The sequence below is a fragment of the Scyliorhinus torazame genome, chromosome 6 (assembly GCF_047496885.1).
Source record: "Scyliorhinus torazame isolate Kashiwa2021f chromosome 6, sScyTor2.1, whole genome shotgun sequence".
Classification (NCBI taxonomy): Eukaryota; Metazoa; Chordata; class Chondrichthyes; order Carcharhiniformes; family Scyliorhinidae; genus Scyliorhinus; species Scyliorhinus torazame.
Genome location: NC_092712.1, coordinates 101,273,036 through 101,293,115, shown reverse-complemented (window position 1 = coordinate 101,293,115; position 20,080 = coordinate 101,273,036). Strand labels below are relative to the sequence as shown.

General features: G+C 51.0%; 1 protein-coding gene and 1 long non-coding RNA gene across 5 annotated transcripts in view; one reads left to right on the top strand and one right to left on the bottom strand.

Moving 5' to 3' along the window:
• LOC140424916 (uncharacterized) overlaps positions 1–3,549 on the bottom strand; it is a 49,711-nt gene extending 46,162 nt beyond the window's left edge. The window contains exon 1 of one of the 2 annotated variants that reach the window (XR_011947726.1): positions 3,451–3,549. This is a non-coding gene — a long non-coding RNA (uncharacterized lncRNA). Of the gene's footprint in view, positions 1–3,446 lie in introns of both variants that reach the window. The other variant, XR_011947727.1, reaches the window with a different exon arrangement.
• LOC140424914 (zinc transporter ZIP12-like) overlaps positions 1–20,080 on the top strand; it is a 149,958-nt gene that overhangs the window by 3,877 nt on the left and 126,001 nt on the right. The window lies entirely within an intron of this gene.

The window sequence follows — 20,080 nt, the reverse complement described above, 5'->3', positions numbered from 1 at the left end:
CCTCACACCACCAACCCAGCCAAGTGCCATGTCTTGTGTCTTGCGGAATCACCTGCCAATGAGGCAGGCCCTTCTGGTGTCCCCCGCCCGGTCCATAAACCCAGGATATGACCAGTGACGAAAGCTCCCAAATGTCACCCCACAACACCCCGGAGCACCAGTCCGGGGACTCAAATGACTTTCCATCAGAGCTGTCTCCAACACCCTCCACCAACCCAGAGACACACCTCGGATAGGCACTTCAGTGAAGAGGCTCCTGGGCACTATCTGATGCGCACAGCACACATGCAGCACTACATCAGGTGGAGATAGGAACCCCTGAGGGGACGGAGGGCCTCCCGACCCCAGGGACTAGCTGCTGTCCAGACGGCTCTCGGGCTTCTAGCAAATGCGATCCCATTAATGCTAGAGATGCAGACACAGAGCCAGGGACTACTGAGGGGTTTCCAGCAACCATCCAGCGCCTGCAATTGGAGGAACAGGAGGTGGTGCTGACCATGCATGCCAACCAGGCCAACACCGCAGGGTGGCGTCAGCGGTGGAGGCCTTGGGGCAAAGGTATCAGCTAGGGGTCAGTATGGCCAAGGCCTGGGCACTCTGTACGGGCGGTGGCTGAGGCACAGGAGAGGGCTGACATGTCACAGGCAACTATATAACACTACCACCTCCGCAGAGGCACTCCAGAGCTTGGCCCAGTCACAACGGGTCATAGCTGCAGGCGTCGATGGCATTGCCCAGGTTCTGGCTGACGTGAGCCAGTCGCAGAGGGACGTAGAACAGTACCAGAGAGAGCAAGCGCAGTCCCTGTGCTCCATGGCCGCAAGCATTGAGACCCTGGTGGAGACAAGAGCAGAATTCCAGGATTGGCGGAGCCAGGTGGTGTAGGAGCCCCTGGAGCAGCGCTCCAGCCACACCGCTGTCACACCAGTTGCAGGTTGATGGAATGCAACCCCTTGCGGTTTGTGACGACCGACGTGCTCGTGGGGGGACATGTGCACCATCGATCACCCCTGAACCTGGGGCATCCTGGCGATGGCAGCAAACCCCACTGTCCATGCATCCTGCTGGGCTCGGTCCAATAACAGAATCAGAGAATCCCTCCAGTGCAGATGGAGGCCATTTGGCCCATTGAGTCTGTACCAACCTTTAAATGAGCACTCTGTCCACCTCGTACTATCCCCGTAATCCCATAACCTAACCTGCACATCCTGGAAATTTAGCATGGCCAATCCACCTGAGGTGCACATCTTTGGATGGTGGGAGGAAACCAGCACACCCGGAGGAAAATAACGCAGACACGGGGAGAAAGTACAATCTCCACACAGTCACCCAAGGCTGGAATTGAACCTGGGTTCCTGGCACTGTGAGGCAGCAGTGCTAACCGCTATGCCACATTGAATCTGATATATTGTGCCGAGCAGGTATACAGAGCCTCTATGACGCACGGGTGCACCAGTGCACCGATGTCTGTGAGATACCAGAAGGTCGTCACTCGCGCCTGGAAGGACCCCGTAGCAAAAAATGTTCAGGGCGACGGTCACCTTGATGGCCATTGTGAACGGGTGTCCTCCCCATTCCCCCGTTATTCCAGGTGCACCATAATCAGGCAGATATGCCGTACAGTTCCTCTGCTCAGCCAGAGTCCGGTAGGTCCTCGAATGATATGCACTGCCGGCACAGACGAGGCCTAATGCATCACCTCCTTCCCATCTCCTCTTCAGCCTTTTGGGCAGCAGGCTCTCCATCCTCACCGCCTGGATCCTGCTCCTCTGGGGAAGGCTCCACTGCTGCAGAGTCCGCTCCGAGCAAATCCTGTTCAAATAGCCTCAGTGCATCACCCAGGGCTGCGGCGGCTAGGATGATGTCAACGATTCCTGGCTGAATTCCAAAATCCATTGTCTACAGGGGGTGAAAGGCAGACATATTATCTATGCACTGCAGCCCCTGCATGTCCCCCTCCCTCCTCTCCCATTCCCACATCCATCCCCAATCGTTCCCTCGACACTTTGTCCTCCGCAACACATCCTTGGCCCCATTGATGCCCGGCAACGTGGGGGCCTCTGGCCCTGGCATCCGTCCCTGTCGGCAGGGGTACAGTTGGCTGGCTTTCCCCATGCCAGCAGTGTGCTCTGTGGCCTCGGCCTGCCATCTTCCTTTGTGGACTACCATGGGCATTGCCCTTGGATGGGGTATGTGGTGCCGTGCTGTTGGGCAGCGCCCGGTTGTGGGTGGGGGGGGGGGGGGGGGGGGGTAGGGTTGGGGGGATGGAGGGACAGGTTGGGGGTTCTGAGGTTGGTATACGCATGCAGCCGATGTCGCTCTATGCAACCATAGGCTACGGCAATGGCAGTCCGTTCCTGGACCCCCGGGCATGGACGATCCTCTGATCACCCCCCCCCCCGGCAACACCCCGGCCCTGGCAGATGATCCGCCCCGCCCAAGACTCCATGCAGCAGCAGGATCGGCAGTCCACAGTCATGCCTCTGGGAGCATGTCCTATCCCTCTTATGGACTGAACTGATCTCTCCACACTTCTTCGCTACTGTGTAGCACTCAGTATGCTTCTCCCGATGTCTATGTATTTACATTGTGTATTTATCATCTGTCCTACGTTTTTCACGTATGGAACGATCTGCCTGGACTGTACACAGAGCAATACTTTTCACTGTACCTCAGTACACGTGATAATAAATCTAAATCTCCGCGCTTTCCCTCAGCAGCCACTGCGCTTGTTTCCCGATTTTTAAAACTACAAGTGAACCTCAGCATCAGTAATTCCTCCTGGCGGAGATGGAGCATCGCAGGCACCCCGGAGAAAACCGGGTCGGGCCCGTAAATAATATGCCAACGGCATTTACTGTACGTGTGGTGTAGAATGCATTCACACCGCTGTTGAGGCTCCATAGCATGGCATTCCATCGGGCGCCCGGCACCGGCCTCTATTTTCACCTGTCGTGCAATCCTCTGCGCGATTGCATTTCCCGATTCCGGTGTCGGCTGACTGAGAATCTCGCCCCATATTCCCAAAATACTTATTTTTAAAGAAAGGTTGAGAAACCAAAGCTTCCTTTTAGTACAAGTTTCCTCTTCAAAGCTTGCATTCACAGTTCAAGTCTATTTCAAAGTGACATTAAACCCATTCTATGTAAAGAACTAACAATAGGTTTCTGCAAAGATTCATAGCTGCAGTTGGTTTCTAAGTTGAAATTGTAAGCAGCTACAATTTCTTCTCCAATTTGTTTATTATAGAAATGAACACAAGTCAACTGGCGAGCAAAACCATTTTGGCACTTCTAGTCTCCCCATAACTTCTATGCAAAAAGTCTTAATAGCAATGAGCCTAATAAAATAAACATGCTCCTTCCTTGTTGAGGGCTCATTAAATATTGCGCAGACTAAAATATTCCAGAAATGCCTTGGCTAATAAAGTAAGCTTCCGTACATACTCACGCTCACAGCTGTGAACCAGTGATGCAAAAGAATAGGAAGATGTCAGCATTTCCCCACAGCACTGGCAGAAGTGAAGATTCTACCAGAGTTTGCAGCCACACACACGGTGAACTCATTTGTAGTCAGCAGCAGCACGTGAACCAATGCAGCCAGTGAAACCTATGTGGGTGGGTCGCATTGCATAAGATTTCTACTTCGCTTTAACTTGCATTTCGGTACTATCAAAGCATATATATCGCTATTGACATGAATGCAATTGCTTGTTGCTTTACCTGTTTACTTGTTTACCTATGCCTTGCCAATGCCTCAGGTCAGTTTGTTATGGTTTAGAACAAATGAAACTTATTTTCAGCACAGATAAAGAATGACAACCAACAGCATTTATTTCAAGTCTCATAACTTTATTTACTGACTTAAGTTGTTATCATGTTGAGGGCACACGATGTTCACATTTATGTCGTGTCCAGTGTATATGAGGTTTTAGGTAATGTGGTGTCCCAGTATTATTAGAGCTCCAGTCTGTGGAAGATTACAGTGTTTATTATAGTGTTACAGTTTTTGTCGTGTTTCAGTATGTCGTGTTTCTGTCGGGGTTCCAGCTTAGTGGGTTAAGTCTATGAGATGTTCCATTGCACATCCTTCCACTACATCTGATGTTCCAGTGTAAATACGTTTCTGTATATGAGATTCCAATACATTTCCATCCAATGCGTGTCTTTTTGGTACATTACAGCATATATGTGGTGATCCAGGGTCTGAATTGTCAATATTTCCTGTCAGATGGTATAACTGCCTGCAAGCAGCTTAAAAGTTGTAAAATAACCTCTCCCACGTCCATACATGGGCAGCACAGTACCACAGAGGCTAGCACTGTTGCTTCACAGCGCCAGGGTTCCAGGTTCGATTCCTGGCTTGGGTCACTGTCTGTGCGGAGTCTGCATGTTTTCCCTGTGTCTGCGTGGGTTTCCTCCGGGAGCTCCGGTTTCCTCCCACAAGTCCTGAAAGACGTGCTGCCGGGTAATTTGGACATTCTGAATTCTCCCTCCGTGTACCCGAACAGGCGCCGGAATGTGGCGACTAGAGGCTTTTCATTGCAGTGTCAATGTAAGCCTATTTGTGACAAGAAAGATTATTATTATCAGTGGCTGTTGATTCAGCTTCAAATTCGTCTATCATTGCGGATGTCCAGATCCCAGTCAACGAGCCTTAATTTACAGATTCTCCATTCAGCTGTGCATAGTCTGCATAGAAGAATAATTGAAAGAATACTCTTATTAAATGGAGTTAGTAAATGGATGATTTAATTAATTAGCTAGTTGCGAGCACAGTTGCATACTTGTTGATTTGTTGACTTACATTCATGTCAATGGTTTGCAAATCGGAGACTGCAAGGGTGGCTGCTATCACTGTCCTGATATTCAAACACACATCACAACACATACATAATGATAGACAGACCAACGGACCAATTAGCACACATAACACGACAGCCAATCACAGACAAGAGCAGACACAGTATAAGACAAGAAACACGACACTTCCTGGGCAGTCCATCGAGAGACAGCACAGGGCCAGGACCTCATAGCAAGACACTCACACCGTCACAACGTGCTGAGTACCAAGTCTGATGTATAAATAGTTAAATAGAATAAAACTGCGTTGTACCAATCGCAACCGTGTTGGTTCGTCTGTACCTCAGAGGACCCAACACTTCATGGTACCAGGAGTGAATCGATACCTACCGGCAAATCTGCCATCCTGAGCCATGGACACCCGCAACAAACCGCAGCCGTTGCAAGTCGCTGGGAACCTGGGCACAAATTGTAAGCTCTTCAAGCAGCGATTCGAACTCTTCATGCAAGCCAATGAAAAACAGCGCGCCTCGGACGAAACAAAGATTGCCATGCTCCTCACTACCGCAGGTCAGCACGCCATCGATGTATACAACTCCTTGGTGTTCGCGGAAGGCGAGAACAAAGCTAAGTATGACAAGGTCCTCCTCAAGCTCGAGAAGCACTTCAACGTTGAGGTCAACAAAAGCTTTGAGAGGTATGTCTTTCAGCAGCGTCTGCAAGGTAAGGATGAGCTCTTTCAGTCCTTCCTGACGCACCTTCGCATACTCGCAGTCCTGCGGTTACGACACCACCTCAGAGTCCATGATCCGGGACCAGATTGTTTTTGGCGTTGTCTCCAGTGGCCTATGCCAGCAGCTTCTAAAAATTAAAGGCCTGACCTTAGCATCTGCAGTTGAAGCCATGAGAATGCGACCAGCCGCTATGCCCAATTTCAGGCGACCGAATCGGCACGGAGGGGGTCCCACGCGATCGAATCGGCAAGCCAGGCCGCCCACAAGGCCGAACGCGTCCAGGCAATTGAGTTTCTCCCGGCCCGTGGCCCGGACGAGGGCGGCCGTTTCACGTGCTTTTTAAAGCCTCCCGCGTTTGTGCGCGCCAAAACCTACGGCAACACTGAGGGACGTGCTGCGCCGGCGCGCCCGGCGCAAGACCGAACTGCGCATGCACAGTGGCGTAACGAACGCCATGACGTCATGACGTGCGGCAACTGTGGAGCTGCACATTTAAAAGGGCAATGTCCTGCAAAAACCCGACAATGCCTACGCTGTGGCAAGATGGACCACTACGCTGCCTACTGTCGAGCGGCTCAACCTGTTGATCTTTCACATCTCCGACAACCTCGCAGGAACGTGCGGACCATTCAGCCTCCACATCACGACATCCAAACCGACGACACAGATGACCAAGACGCCTTCCGGGTTGCGGTCATTGATGCGAACCGGGTCAACACCATCAATCCGGGCGATGAATGGAGTGCCACCCTAATGGTCAACCGATCGCCGATCACTTTCCGCCTGGACACTGGCGCCTCCGCCAACCTCATAGCATGGTCAGCCTTCTACGCCATGAAGGTCAGACTACCAATCCAGCCGTCCTGGTGCAAGATGGTTGACTACAATGGGAACGTTATCCCGGCCATGGGATCCTGCCAGCTCCAGGTGACACACAAAACACACACGGCCACACTCTCATTCGAGATAGTTGGCTCATCGAAGGACTCCCTGCTGGACGCACAGGCATGCAAGGCTCTCCACCTTGTGCAACTAATTCTCTCTCTCTCTCCAGACGGCACGTCTGACTTCCCGGATGCAGAATTCTATGCACAGCTCCAATCACTCCTCGCCCACAACCAGGAGGCATTTGAAGGCATGGGAACACTGCCATACACCTACCGAATTCGCCTCAAACCGGACGCCATCCCGGTCGTTCACGCACCTCGCAGGGTTCCTGCGCCACTTAAAGACCGCCTCAAGCAGCAGCTGCAGGATCTCCAGGACCAAGGGGTCCTATCCAGGGTCACGGAGCGCACGCCATGAGTCAGCTCCATGGTGTGTGTCAAGAAGCCCTCCGGCGAGCTCCGCATCTGTATTGACCCCAAAGACCTCAATAATAATATTATGAGGGAACATTATCCCATACCCAAATGGGAGGAGATCACCAGTGAAATGGCCCAGGCGAAGATATTCACGAAACTGGATGCTTCCAAAGGATTTTGGCACATCCAACTGGACCCGTCCAGCCGAAAGCTATGTACCTTCAACACCCCTTTCGGCAGGTTCTGCTACAACCGGATGCCATTTGGCATCATCTCGGCATCCGAGGTCTTCCATAGAATCATGGAGCAGATGATGGAAGGCATCGAAGGGGCGCGCGTATATGTGGACGATGTCATCATCTGGTCCACCACACCGCAGGAGCACATACATCGTCTCCTACGCGTTTTTGCCCGCATACGGGAAAACGGCCTGCGCCTCAACCGAGCCAAGTGCTCCTTTGGCCATACCGAGTTGAAGTCCTTGGGGGACCATATCTCCCGGTCAGGGGTCCGTCCGGATGCAGAAAAGGTGAGCGCCATCACAGCCGTGCTGCAGCCGGCCGACAAGAAGGCTGTCCTACGCTTCCTTGGCATGGTCAACTTCCTGGGGAAGTTCATTCCCAACCTTGCCTCCCACACGACGACTCTGCGCCACCTCGTCAGAAAATCCACAGAGTTCCAGTGGCAAGACACACACCAGCTGGAATGGGAGGAGCTCAAACGCAAACTCACTACGGCACCAGTGTTGGCGTTTTTTGACACGTCTCGTGCCACCAAAATCTCAACTGATGCCAGCCAATCCGGCATTGGAGCAGTGCTCCTGCAGCGAGATGACACGGCATCATGGGCCCCAGTGGCCTATGCATCGCGGGCCATGACCCCCACAGAGCAGCGCTATGCGCAAATCGAAAAAGAATGCCTGGGCTTGCTAACCGGTTTAGACAAGTTCCACGATTACGTCTATGGTCTGCCACAGTTCACGATCGAAACTGACCACCGCCCCCTGGTCAGCATAATAAACAAGGACCTGAACGAGATGACCCCTCGCCTCCAGCGCATCCTACTTAAACTCAGGAGGTATGACTTCCAACTGGTCTGCACTCCAAGGAAGGACCTCATCGTGGCGGATGCCCTATCCAGAGCAGTGAGCACGCCGCCAGATGCGGAGGGGTTCGTATGTCAGGTCGAGGCACAGGTGGCTTTTACAGCGGCAAATCTGCCGGCTGACGACTCCAGTCTGGCCCGTATCTGCCGAGAGACTGCGGCCGACCCCCTTCTGCAGCGAGTGATGCGCCACATGACGGGAGGATGGCTCAAAGGGCAGTGCCCGCAGTTCTACAATGTACGAGACGACCTAGCCATCATTGATGGTATCCTTCTGAAGCTGGACCGGATTGTGATTCCGCACAGCATGCTGGTTCTCGACCAACTACACAAAGGCCACTTGGGGGTCGAGAAGTGCAGACGGAGGGCTCGAGGGGCGGTATACTGGCCAGGCACCAGTGACGATATTGCCAACATGGTGCTCAACTGTACAACCTGCCAAAGGTTTCAGCCGGCGCAACCTCCTGAGACGCTTCTGCCCCATGAGCTGGTGACGTCCCCCTGGGCGAAGGTGGGTGTCGAGCTATTTCACGCGCTCGGCATGGACTATGTCATCATAGTTGACTACTTCTCAAACTACCCAGAAATCATACGCCTGCACGATTTGACGTTGTCTGCTGTCATCAGGGCCTGCAAAGACACCTTTGCTCGCCACGGCATTCCGATGACTGTCATGTCGGACAATGGACCCTGTTTTGCCAGCCATGAATGGTCGTCCTTTGCTGCTTCGTATGGCTTCACACACGTGACGTCCAGCCCTCTGCATCCCCAGTCCAATGGAAAGGCAGAGAAGGGCGTTCACATTGCCAAGCGGCTCCTCTGCAAGGCTGCTGCTGCCGGGTCGGACTTCTACCTCGCCCTGCTGGCCTATCGCTCGGCCCCACTAGCCACTGGTCTCTCACCAGCACAGCTGCTGATGGGTCGCGCCCTCAGAACCACTGTGCCTTCCATCCTGGCACCAACAATAGACCATGCTCCGGTACTGCATAGGATGCAACTGCAGCGCAGTCGCCAGAAGAGGTCGTACGACATACGGGCAACTGATCTTCCCTCCCTGGCCCCTAGAGACAACGTCCGCATCCACCTACCAGACGGTGGCTGGTCAGCACCTGCCGAAGTTCTCCGACGCGTGGCTCCCCGCTCATTCCTGGTACGCATGCCGGATGGATCCGTGCGTAGGCGCAATCGCCGAGCCCTTCGCTTACTTCCACACTCGCAACGGGACCCTACACAGACGCCGTGTCCTCCACTGGTTCCTGATAGCGACTTTGTGGAGCTGCCATATACCATGCCCCTTCTGTCGCCGCCCGTGGCCAGGCTCGCACCTCAGCCGGTGGTTCTCAACCCACCCTTGAGGCGGTCAACCCGAATTCGTCGCCCACCTACTAGACTGGACTTATGAGACTGTTCACACGTCACACTTTTGCAACCACTGTTTTATAACATGTCACTGTTTTATCATTACAGGCCTCGTTTGATCGTTCCAAATTTCAACGTTGTTCTTCTTTTGTTATGGTACAACCTCGTTAGCATGTCACACCTGACATCGCCCCTTGTATATAGTTAAGCCCCATGTACATGATGTAAATATTACGCACACACACACACCTTTAGCTGCACTCAGGACACATTTATATTTATTTAAAAAAAATATATATTTTATTCAAGTTTTTTGGCCAAACATAACAATATGTAGTGTTTCTTTTACACAACAATAAAGCAATATAAATAACCGTGGCCAGTTTTAAACAAATAAATAAGTAATATATAAACAAAAACAAAAAACAAAACTAAATGGCAACTGCCTTATCCAAAATAAATACTCTCCAAAAATACAATCCAACAATCCAATATACAATTACATATACCAAATACCTATACATATACAATAACATTCCTGAGAGTCCGTCCGATTCCTCCCCCCCGCCCTCCCCACCCCCCCCCCTCCCCCCTGGGTTGCTGCTGTTGTCTACTTCTTTTCCATTCCCTCTATCTTTCTGTGAGGTAGTGGACGAACGGTTGCCACCGCCTGGTGAACCCCTGAGCCGAACCCCTTAACACAAACTTAATCCGTTCTAACTTTATAAACCCTGCCATATCGTTTATCCAGGTCTCCACACCCGGGGGTTTGGCTTCCTTCCACATTAACAATATCCTGCGCCGGGCTGCAAGGGACGCAAAGGCCAACACGTCAGCCTCTCTCGCCTCCTGCACTCCCGGCTCTTCTGCAACCCCAAATATAGCCAACCCCCAGCTTGGTTCGACCCGGACCCCCACCACCTTCGAAAGCACCTTTGCCACCCCCATCCAGAACCCCTGTAGTGCCAGGCATGACCAGAACATGTGGGTGTGATTCGCTGGGCCTCTCGAGCATCTCGCACACCTATCCTCTACCCCCAAAAATTTACTAAGCCGTGCTCCAGTCATATGCGCCCTGTGTAGCACCTTAAATTGTATCAGGCTTAGCCTGGCACACGAGGACGATGAGTTTACCCTACGTAGGGCATCAGCCCACAGCCCCTCCGCAATCTCCTCCCCCAGTTCTTCTTCCCATTTCCCTTTCAGCTCATCTACCATGATCTCCCCCTCGTCCCTCATCTCCCTGTATATGTCCCGCCACCTTACCGTCCCCCACCCATGTCTCTGAGATCACTCTATCCTGCACTTCCTGCGTCGGGAGCTGCGGGAATTCCCTCACCTGTTGCCTCGCAAAAGCCTTCAATTGCATATACCGAAATGCATTCCCTTGGGGCAACCCATATTTCTCCGTCAGTGCTCCCAGACTCACAAAAGTCCCATCTACAAATAGATCTCTTAGTTGTACTACCCCAGCTCTTTGCCATGCTCCAAATCCCCCATCCATTCTCCCCGGAATGAACCTATGATTGTTTCTTATCGGGGACCGCACCGAAGCTCCCGTCCCTCCCCTATGCCGTCTCCACTGTCCCCAAATTTTCAATGTAGCCACCATTGTGGTGTATTTCTTTGGTGAGAACGGCAACGGCGCCGTCACCATTGCTTGCAGGCTAGTCCCCCTGCAGGACGCCCTCTCCAATCTCTTCCACGCCGCTCCCTCCCCTTCTCCCATCCACTTACACACCATTGAAACATTGGCGGCCCAGTAGCACTCACTTAGGCTCGGTAGTGCCAGCCCCCCACTGTCCCTACTACGCTGCAAGAATCCCCGCCTCACTCTCGGGGTCTTCCCAGCCCACACAAAACTCATAATGCTCTTCTCAATTCTTTTGAAAAAAGCCTTCGTGATCACCACCGGGAGGCACTGGAACACAAAAAGGAATCTCGGGAGGACCACCATTTTAACCGCCTGCACCCTACCTGCCAATGACAGGGACACCATGTCCCATCTCTTGAAATCCTCCTCCATCTGTTCCACCAACCGTGTTAAATTAAGCCTATGTAATGTACCCCAATTCTTGGCTATCTGGATCCCCAGGTACCGGAAGTCCCTTGTTACCTTCCTCAACGGTAAATCCTCTATCTCTCTGCTCTGCTCCCCCGGATGCACCACAAATAACTCACTTTTCCCCATGTTAAGTTTATACCCTGAAAAATCCCCAAACTCCCCAAGTATCCGCATTATCTCTGGCATCCCCTCCGCCGGGTCCGCCACATATAGCAACAAATCATCCGCATACAGAGATACCCGGTGTTCTTCTCCCCCCCTAAGTACTCCCCTCCACTTCCTGGAACCCCTCAGTGCTATGGCCAGGGGTTCAATCGCCAATGCAAACAATAACGGGGACAGAGGACATCCCTGCCTCGTCCCTCTATGGAGCCGAAGATAGTCAGACCCCCGTCCATTCGTGACCACGCTCGCCATCGGGGCCCTATACAGCAACTGTACCCACCTGATATACCCGTCCCCAAAGCCAAATCCCCTCAACACCTCCCACAAATAATCCCACTCCACTCTATCAAATGCTTTCTCGGCATCCATCGCCACCACTATCTCCGCTTCCCCCTCTGGTGGGGGCATCATCATTACCCCTCGCAGCCTCCGTATATTTGTATTTAGCTGTCTCCCCTTCACAAACCCAGTTTGGTCCTCATGGACCACCCCCGGGACACAATCCTCTATCCTCATTGCCATTACCTTGGCCAGAATCTTAGCATCCACATTCAGGAGGGAAATGGGCCTGTATGACCCGCATTGCAGCGGGTCTTTTTCCTTCTTTAGGAGGAGCGATATCGTTGCCTCTGACATAGTCAGGGGCAACTGCCCCCTTTCCCTCGCCTCATTAAAGGTTCTCATCAGTAGCGGGGCCAGCAAGTCCAAATATTTCTTATAGAATTCAACTGGGAATCCGTCTGGTCCTGGGGCCTTCCCCGCCTGCATGCTCCCAATCCCTTTCACTACTTCCTCCGCTCAATCTGTGCTCCCAGCCCCACCCTCTCCTGCTCCTCCTCCTTAGGAAATTCCAGCTGATCCAGAAAGCACATCATTCTCTCCTTCCCGTCCGGGGGCTGCGCTTCACATAATCTTTCATAAAATGCCTTGAACACTCCATTCACTCTCTCCGCTCCCCGCTCCATCTCTCCCTCCTCATCTCTCACCCCCCCCCCCCCATCTCCCTCGCTGCTCCCCTTTTCCTCAGTTGGTGGGCCAACAACCTACTCGCCTTCTCCCCATATTCGTACTGTACACCCTGTGCCTTCCTCCATTGTGCCTCTGCATTACCCGTAGTCAACAAGTCAAATTCTACATGTAGCCTTTGCCTTTCCCTGTACAGGCCCTCCTCCGGTGCCTCCGCGTATTGTCTGTCCACCCTCAGAAGTTCTTTCAACAACCGCTCCCTTTCCCTACCCTCCTGCTTTCCTTTATGTGCCCTAATAGATATCAGCTCCCCTCTAACCACTGCCTTCAGTGCCTCCCAGACCACTCCCACCTGAACCTCCCCATTGTCATTGAGTTCCAAGTACCTTTCAATACACCCCCTCACCCTTAAACACACCCCCTCATCTGCCAATAATTCCATGTCCATTCTCCAGGGTGGAAGCTGTTGTTTTTCTTCCCCTATCTCCAGGTCCACCCAGTGTGGAGCATGATCCGAGATGGCTATAGCCGTGTACTCCGTCCCCGTCACCTTTGGGATCAGTGCCCTTCCCAAAACAAAAAAATCTATTCGTGAAAATACTTTATGTACATAGGAGAAAAACGAAAACTCCTTACTCCTAGGTCTACTAAATCTCCAGGGATCTACTCCTCCCATCTGCTCCATTATATCCTTAAGCACCCTAGCTGCAGCCGGCCTCCTTCCGGTCCTGGACCTCGATCTGTCCAGCCCTGGGTCCAGCACCGTATTAAAGTCTCCACCCATTACCAACTTCCCCACTTCTAGGTCCGGGATTCGTCCTAACATACGCCTCATAAAATTGGCATCATCCCAGTTCGGGGCATACACGTTCACTAATACCACCGCCTCCCCTTGCAGTTTGCCACTCACCATCACGTATCTGCCCCCACTATCCGCCACTATAGTCTTTGCCTCAAACATTACCCGCTTCCCCACTAGTATGGCCACCCCCCTGTTTTTTGCATCTAGCCCCGAATGAAACACCTGCCCCACCATCCTTTGCGAAGTCTAACCTGGTCTATCAGCTTCAGATGCGTCTCCTGAAGCATAACCACATCTGCCTTAAGTTTCTTTTGGTGTGCGAGTACCCATGCCCTCTTAATCGGCCCGTTCAGCCCTCTCACATTCCACGTGATCAACCGGGTTGGGGGGCTCTTTACCCCCCCCCCCCCCCCCCCCCCCCCCTTGACGACTAGCCATTTCCTTTTTCAATCCAGCTCCTCACCCGGTTCCCACGTAGCTGTATCCCCCCCAGGCGGCACCCCCCTGCCCCGACCCCCCCTCCCATACCAGCTCCCTCTTCTCCCCAGCAGCAGCAACCCAGTTAACACCCCCCCTGCTAGATCCCAAGCTAGCGTAATTGCACCCCCCATGTTGCTCCCAGAAGTCAGCAAACTCTGGCTGACCTCGGCTTCCCCCCGTGACCTCGGCTCACACTGTGCGAGGCCCCCCTCCTTCCTGCTTCCCTGTTCCCGCCATGATTACCATAGCGCGGGAACAAAGCCCGCACTTCCCTTTTGGCCCCGCCCCCAATGGACGGCGCCCTCAGCTCCTCATTCTCCCTCACCCCCTCCCCCACGACATGGGGAAGAGAGAGAAGTTACAGGGTCGCAGGTTTAACAACTTGGGAAGTCCTCTCTTCCCCCTTTTCCCCCCCTTCATCCCACAAATTCACCCCCCCACTTTTGTCCCAAACGTTCTTTTTCTGGCCCGCTCACTCCAGCTTCTCCTCGACAATAAATGTCCACGCCTCGTCTGCCGTTTCGAAGTAGTGGTGTTTCCCTTGATGTGTGACCCACAGTCTTGCCGGTTGCAGCATTCCGAATTTGACCTTCCTTTTATGCAACACCGCCTTGGCCCGATTAAAGCTTGCCCTCCTTCTCGCCACCTCCGCACTCCAATCTTGATATACGCGGATCACCGCATTCTCCCACCTACTGCTCCGAGTTTTCTTTGCCCATCTGAGGACCATCTCTCTGTCCTTATATCGGAGAAATCTCACCACTATTGCTCGAGGAATTTCTCCAGCCCTCGGTCTTCGCGCCATAACCCGATAGGCTCCCTCCACCTCCAGAGGACCCGTCGGGGCCTCCGATCCCATTAACGAGTGCAGCATCGTGCTCACATATGCCCCGACGTCCGCCCCTTCTGCACCTTCGGGAAGACCAAGAATCCTTAGGTTCTTCCTCCTCGCATTATTCTCCAGCACCTCCAGCCTTTCCACATATCTTTTGTGTTGTGCCTCGTGGATCTCCGTTTTCACCACCAGGCCCTGTATGTCGTCCTCATTCTCAGCAGCCTTTGCCTTCACGACCCGAAGCTCCTGTTCCTGGGTCTTTTGCTCCTCCTTTAGCCCCTCAATCGTTTGTAATATCGGGGCCAACAGCTCCTTCTTCATCTCCTTTTTGAGTTCATCTACGCAACGCCGCAGGAACTCTTGTTGGTCAGGGTCCCATATTAAACTGCCTCCTTCCGACGCCATCTTGCTTTGTGCCTGCCTTTCTGGCCGCTGCTCTAGAGGACCCACCGCAATCCGGCTACTTTCCTCTCTTTTTTCCATCCGTGTCCATGGGGGATTCCCTTCTGGATTACCGCACAGTGTTATTTGCCATTAAAATTGCCGATGGGGCTCCTATTAAGAGCCCAAAAGTCCGTTCCACCGGGAGCTGCCGAAAAGTGCGACTCAGCTGGACATCGCCGCACCCGGAAGTCCACAATTATATTTATAACCACGTAGGCACATAATCTTGTAAAAAAGGGGGGATGTCATGATATTCAAACATACATCACAACACATACATAATGATAGACAGACCAACGGACCAATTAGCACACATAACACAACAGCCAATCACAGACAAGAGCAGACACGGTATAAGACAAGAAACACGACACTTCCTGGGCAGTCCATCGAGAGACAGCACAGGGCCAGGACCTCATAGCAAGACACTCACACCGTCACAACGTGCTGAGTACCAAGTCTGATGTATAAATAGTTAAATGGAATAAAACTGCGTTGTACCAATCGCAACCGTGTTGGTTCGTCTGTACCTCAGAGCACCCAACACTTCAATCACCATTTTAAAATAGTTTCATTAAATTATGCAAGAATGGGGCAATTAGCCCAAAGTCCACTGATAAAGAATGCAGTGACCTTATCTATTCGGATCTGGCCAAACGTTTTGGGCAGAATTTATAGGGCGAGACGGTGGCATAGTGGTATTGTCTCTGGACTAGTAATCCAGAGAATAGTAATCCTGGGGCAATGCTTTGGGGCCGCAGGTCCAAATCATGACACTGCAGATGGTGAAATTTGAATGCGATTTAAAAATACTATGTTTGGTAACAAAGGTGCTGAGCCTCAAATATTTGAAAACCAAAATTGTTCTGTGCATTGGGATCGAAACAGAAATCATCTTCGGAGCATTCAAATGCAATTGGGCAGAATTTAATGCCCCTCTCACTCCTAGCATTTGGTGTCATTTAAAGGATTATGCGGATTGGTGAACCCCACCTTCAAGACCTTCCGGATGTATAGGGGAGGAAGGCTTAAGGATGGCCTTCCTACCCAGAGGCCTTTAGTGGTCACTTAAGGGGGCCATGTCATTTGAGCAACCCACAAGGTGGTGGCTATGCCTACAGAATGGTTGCTTCCGGGGAGGGGGGTTCCCTCCTACTTGGGTAGCTCGTGTGAAATAGAAAGACTGGCTAGCAACAAGGGCAGCACATGTGGGAAGATCCCTGCCCACCCTTAAGCTGAACCTATCCTCTAGCAGGAGCTGGCTTGTCCCAGTGATCTCACCAAGGCTGTGATCCCACCTAGGCTGCACGGTAGCATAGTGGTTAGCACTGTGGCTTCACAGCTCCAGGGTCCCAGGTTCGATTCCCTGCTGGGTCACTGTCTGTGTGGAGTCTGCACGTTCTCCCTGTGTCTGCGGGGGTCTCCTCCAGGTGCTCCGGTTTCCTCCCACAGTCCAAAGATGGGCTGGTTAGGTGGATTGGCCATGATAAATTGCCCTTAGTGTCCAAAAAGGTTAGGAGTTATTGGGTTACTGGGATAGGGTGGAAGTGAGGGCTTAAGTGGGTCGGTGCAGACTCGATGGGCCAATTGGCCTCTTTCTGCACTGTATGTTCTATGTTCCAGGCTGTCTTTCCTCCAAATCTCCAGCGACAACCACGCAACTTGGGTTTGCTGCAATACCAGTAGTAGCCACTGGCACTGCCTACCCTGGACAGCTGCCAGTGTCTGACCAATAGCTTTGAGCTGCAGGACATCCACCCTGAAGAACCCGAGGACCCTGTCATTAAACAGGTAAGTATGGTGTTGATTCAGGTGAGCTGCAGCGGATTGTCATTGACTCTCAAGCCACTGGTTCCACCACTGCAACAATTAAATTCCATTGTTCATTCTAAAAAATATTCTAATCTATATCAGTATGCTGTTATATGTGAATACAGTAATAAGTTCATTTTCCTAACTGGAATTTATAGTAACACAATTAACATTTTATTTTGGTTCGACAAAATAAAGATTGTATAAAACAGTACCATTTTTAAAAATTACTTTATTTTTCGAGAGAAGCGCACAGGGCAGAATTTTAACTTCTGAAAGTGCATATAAGGTAGCACAGTGGTTAGCACAGTTTCTTCACAGCTCCAGGGTCCTAGGTTCGATTCCCGGCTTGTGTCATTGTCTGTGCGGAGTCTGCATGTTCTCCCCGTGTCTGCGTGGGTTTCCTCCAGGCTAAATTGCCCTTGGTGTCCAAAAAAGGTTAGGTGGGGTTGCTGGGTTATGGGGATAGGGTGGGGGGGTGGGCTTGGGTAGGGTGCTCATTCCAAGGGATGGTGCAGACTCGATGGGCCGAATGGCCTCCTGTACTGTAAATTCTATGAGATAAAGGTAGGGAGTCAGAAGCCTGCATGTTTGTGAGGCGGGTTTTGCCATTGTTTTTTACTGAACCTTGGTATTCATCCCGATTCCAGGTTTCCTGATCAATTGGATCAGAAGGAGGCTCCTCAAATATTCTCATCCTCAATGTTAGTGAGCCCAGCACATTAGTGCAAAAGACAAGCTGAATCATTTGCAGCATTCTTCAGCCAGAAGTGTCGAATGGGTGATCCATTTTGGCCTCCTCCTGAGGTCCCAGCATCACTGATGCCAGTCTTCAGGTAATTCTATTCACTCCATGGGATATTAAGAAATGGCTAAAGACACTGCATACTGCAAAGGCTATGTGTCCTGACAACCTTCCAGCAATAGTGCTGAAAACCTGTGCTCCAGGACTAGCTGCGCCCATAACCAAGCCGTTCCAGTACAGCTATAACATTGGCATCTATCTACCCGACTTTGTGGAAAACTGCCCAAGTTGGTCTTATGTCACAAAAAGCAGGCCAAATCCAATCTGTCCAACTATGCCCTCTTGATCATCAACAAAGTGATGGAAGGTGTTGCCATTAAACAGCACGTACAGCGCAATACCATGCTCATTGATTCTCAGCTTGGGTTCTGTTAAGGTCACATCGTGCCTGACTTCATTAAAGCCTTGGTTCAAATATTAGAAAAAGAGCTGAATTCACGAGATGAGTGTGACTGCCCTTGACATCAAGGCAGCATTTGACCGAGTATGGCATCAAGGAGCCCGAGCAAACTGAAGTCAATGGGAATCAGGAGGAAAACCCTTTGCTGGTCGGAGTCATACCAAGCACAGAGGAAGATGGTTTTGTTCAGCGCCATTAATGACTCCTCGGATACTGAAGAAGTCCATGTCCAAGCAGCTGATGGCATTAAAGGAATTTCATAGGGTCAACTAATTGGGGGTCATTGGGGGGTCTCAGCAGGTACACAGTCAGCAGGTAAAAGAAATGGGCGAAATGTGGTCAGAAACACTCTGAAACCAAGTGACAGATGTCACCCAAAGATGTTCTGCTTGTCACACTGAACCAACTGGTCTCACTGGAACTCTAACTTTCACATGAGGGTTTCCAAACACCACTCTTGAATAACACACTTAGAATCTTCTCCCAAACAGCTTGGAATCGTCTCCCAAACAATGTTTTCCCTCGGATGACTTCAGCAAGGATCCACATTCAGTATCCCTCTGCCCTGGATAACTCCGTGCATTCAAGCTTCCACACAATCTCATGTACCCAGCCATTGCAACAGAATACCACTGCTTCACAGGCTGCGTTAAAGAGTCACCAACCTTAGGACCACCTTGCTTGTCTGGCTCTTGCTAGCACCTTGCAGCTCCGTATTTCACTGGGGGCCTCTCTATCAGCTCCTAACTTAATTCTTCCTTTTTACCAATTCTTTGTTCTTTGTTCCTTTTAACTTCCTGGAACCCTCATTCCCAGGATTCTGAGACTTTCTGTTGTTTAGCTTGTGGGGTTTGCTTTTCTGACCCTCTGTCTTGTCCTGTTTGTACTGGCAGTTTTTGTGGAAAGCTTCTTGTTTATGGATTACCTGGTTCCAACTGAACTCAAATGCTCCTACTCAAATGGGCCTGTGGTTACTTAGCAATAGCTTGATTTTTTTAAAGCCTGTAATTATTTTTATGTTGTAAAACCTCAATTACAATGTAGGCAAAGTTTAAAGTGAAATTAAACTATGGACATGTAGACACATTTGATTAATATGTATCTAAACTGAAGTTTTCAACCTTAGCATGCAAATACAAAAACACAAATTAAGCTACTTAAACTTATACCTTATTATAATAATAATCTTTATTATTGTCACAAGTAGGCTTACATTAACACTGCAATTAAGTTACTGTGAAAAGCCAAGGTTCCTTAGACAACACCTTCTAAACCCACGGCCACTACCATCTAGAAGAACAAGAAAAAGAAAAAAAGAAAAAAAGAAAAAAATTGCTTATTGTCACAAGTAGCTTCAATGAAGTTATTGTGAAAAGCCTCTAGTCGCCACATTCCAGCACCTGTTCGGGGAGGCTGGTACAGGAATTGAACCCGCGCTGCTGCCTTGTTCTGCATTACAAGCTAGCTATTTAGCCCAGTGTGATAAGAGCAGCAGATATCTGGGAACCCCAGCACCTGGAGGTTCCCCTCCAAGTCATTCGCCACCCCGACTTGGCTCCTTCACTGTCACTGGGGCAACATCCTGGAACTCCCTCCCTAACAGCACAGCAGGTGTGTCTACCCCTCAAGGACTGCAGCGGTTCAAGAAGGCAACTCATCACCACCTTCTGAAGGGCAAGTAGCTATGGGCAATAATTGCTGGCCTAGCCAGTGACACCCACATTCCATAAATGAATTTTAAAAAGGGCCCTAGCCCCTTGAAATCCATCTAGTCCTCGCCTCAATGAAGCTGCTGGTTTTCTAGATGCTTTCAAGTCGACAAGAGCTAAACTTGAAAAACTGAATGATCGTGATGCTCATAGCTGCATTATCATATTTGAAGTTCCAAACCACCTCCTTGGAATAAAATTGTTGCCTGCTGACCTTTCCCCCTCAGTTAAAGCTGGAAATAGGAGGGGTAGAGATGGAATTTCTCACACTTTCATCACACCGACCTTCAATAC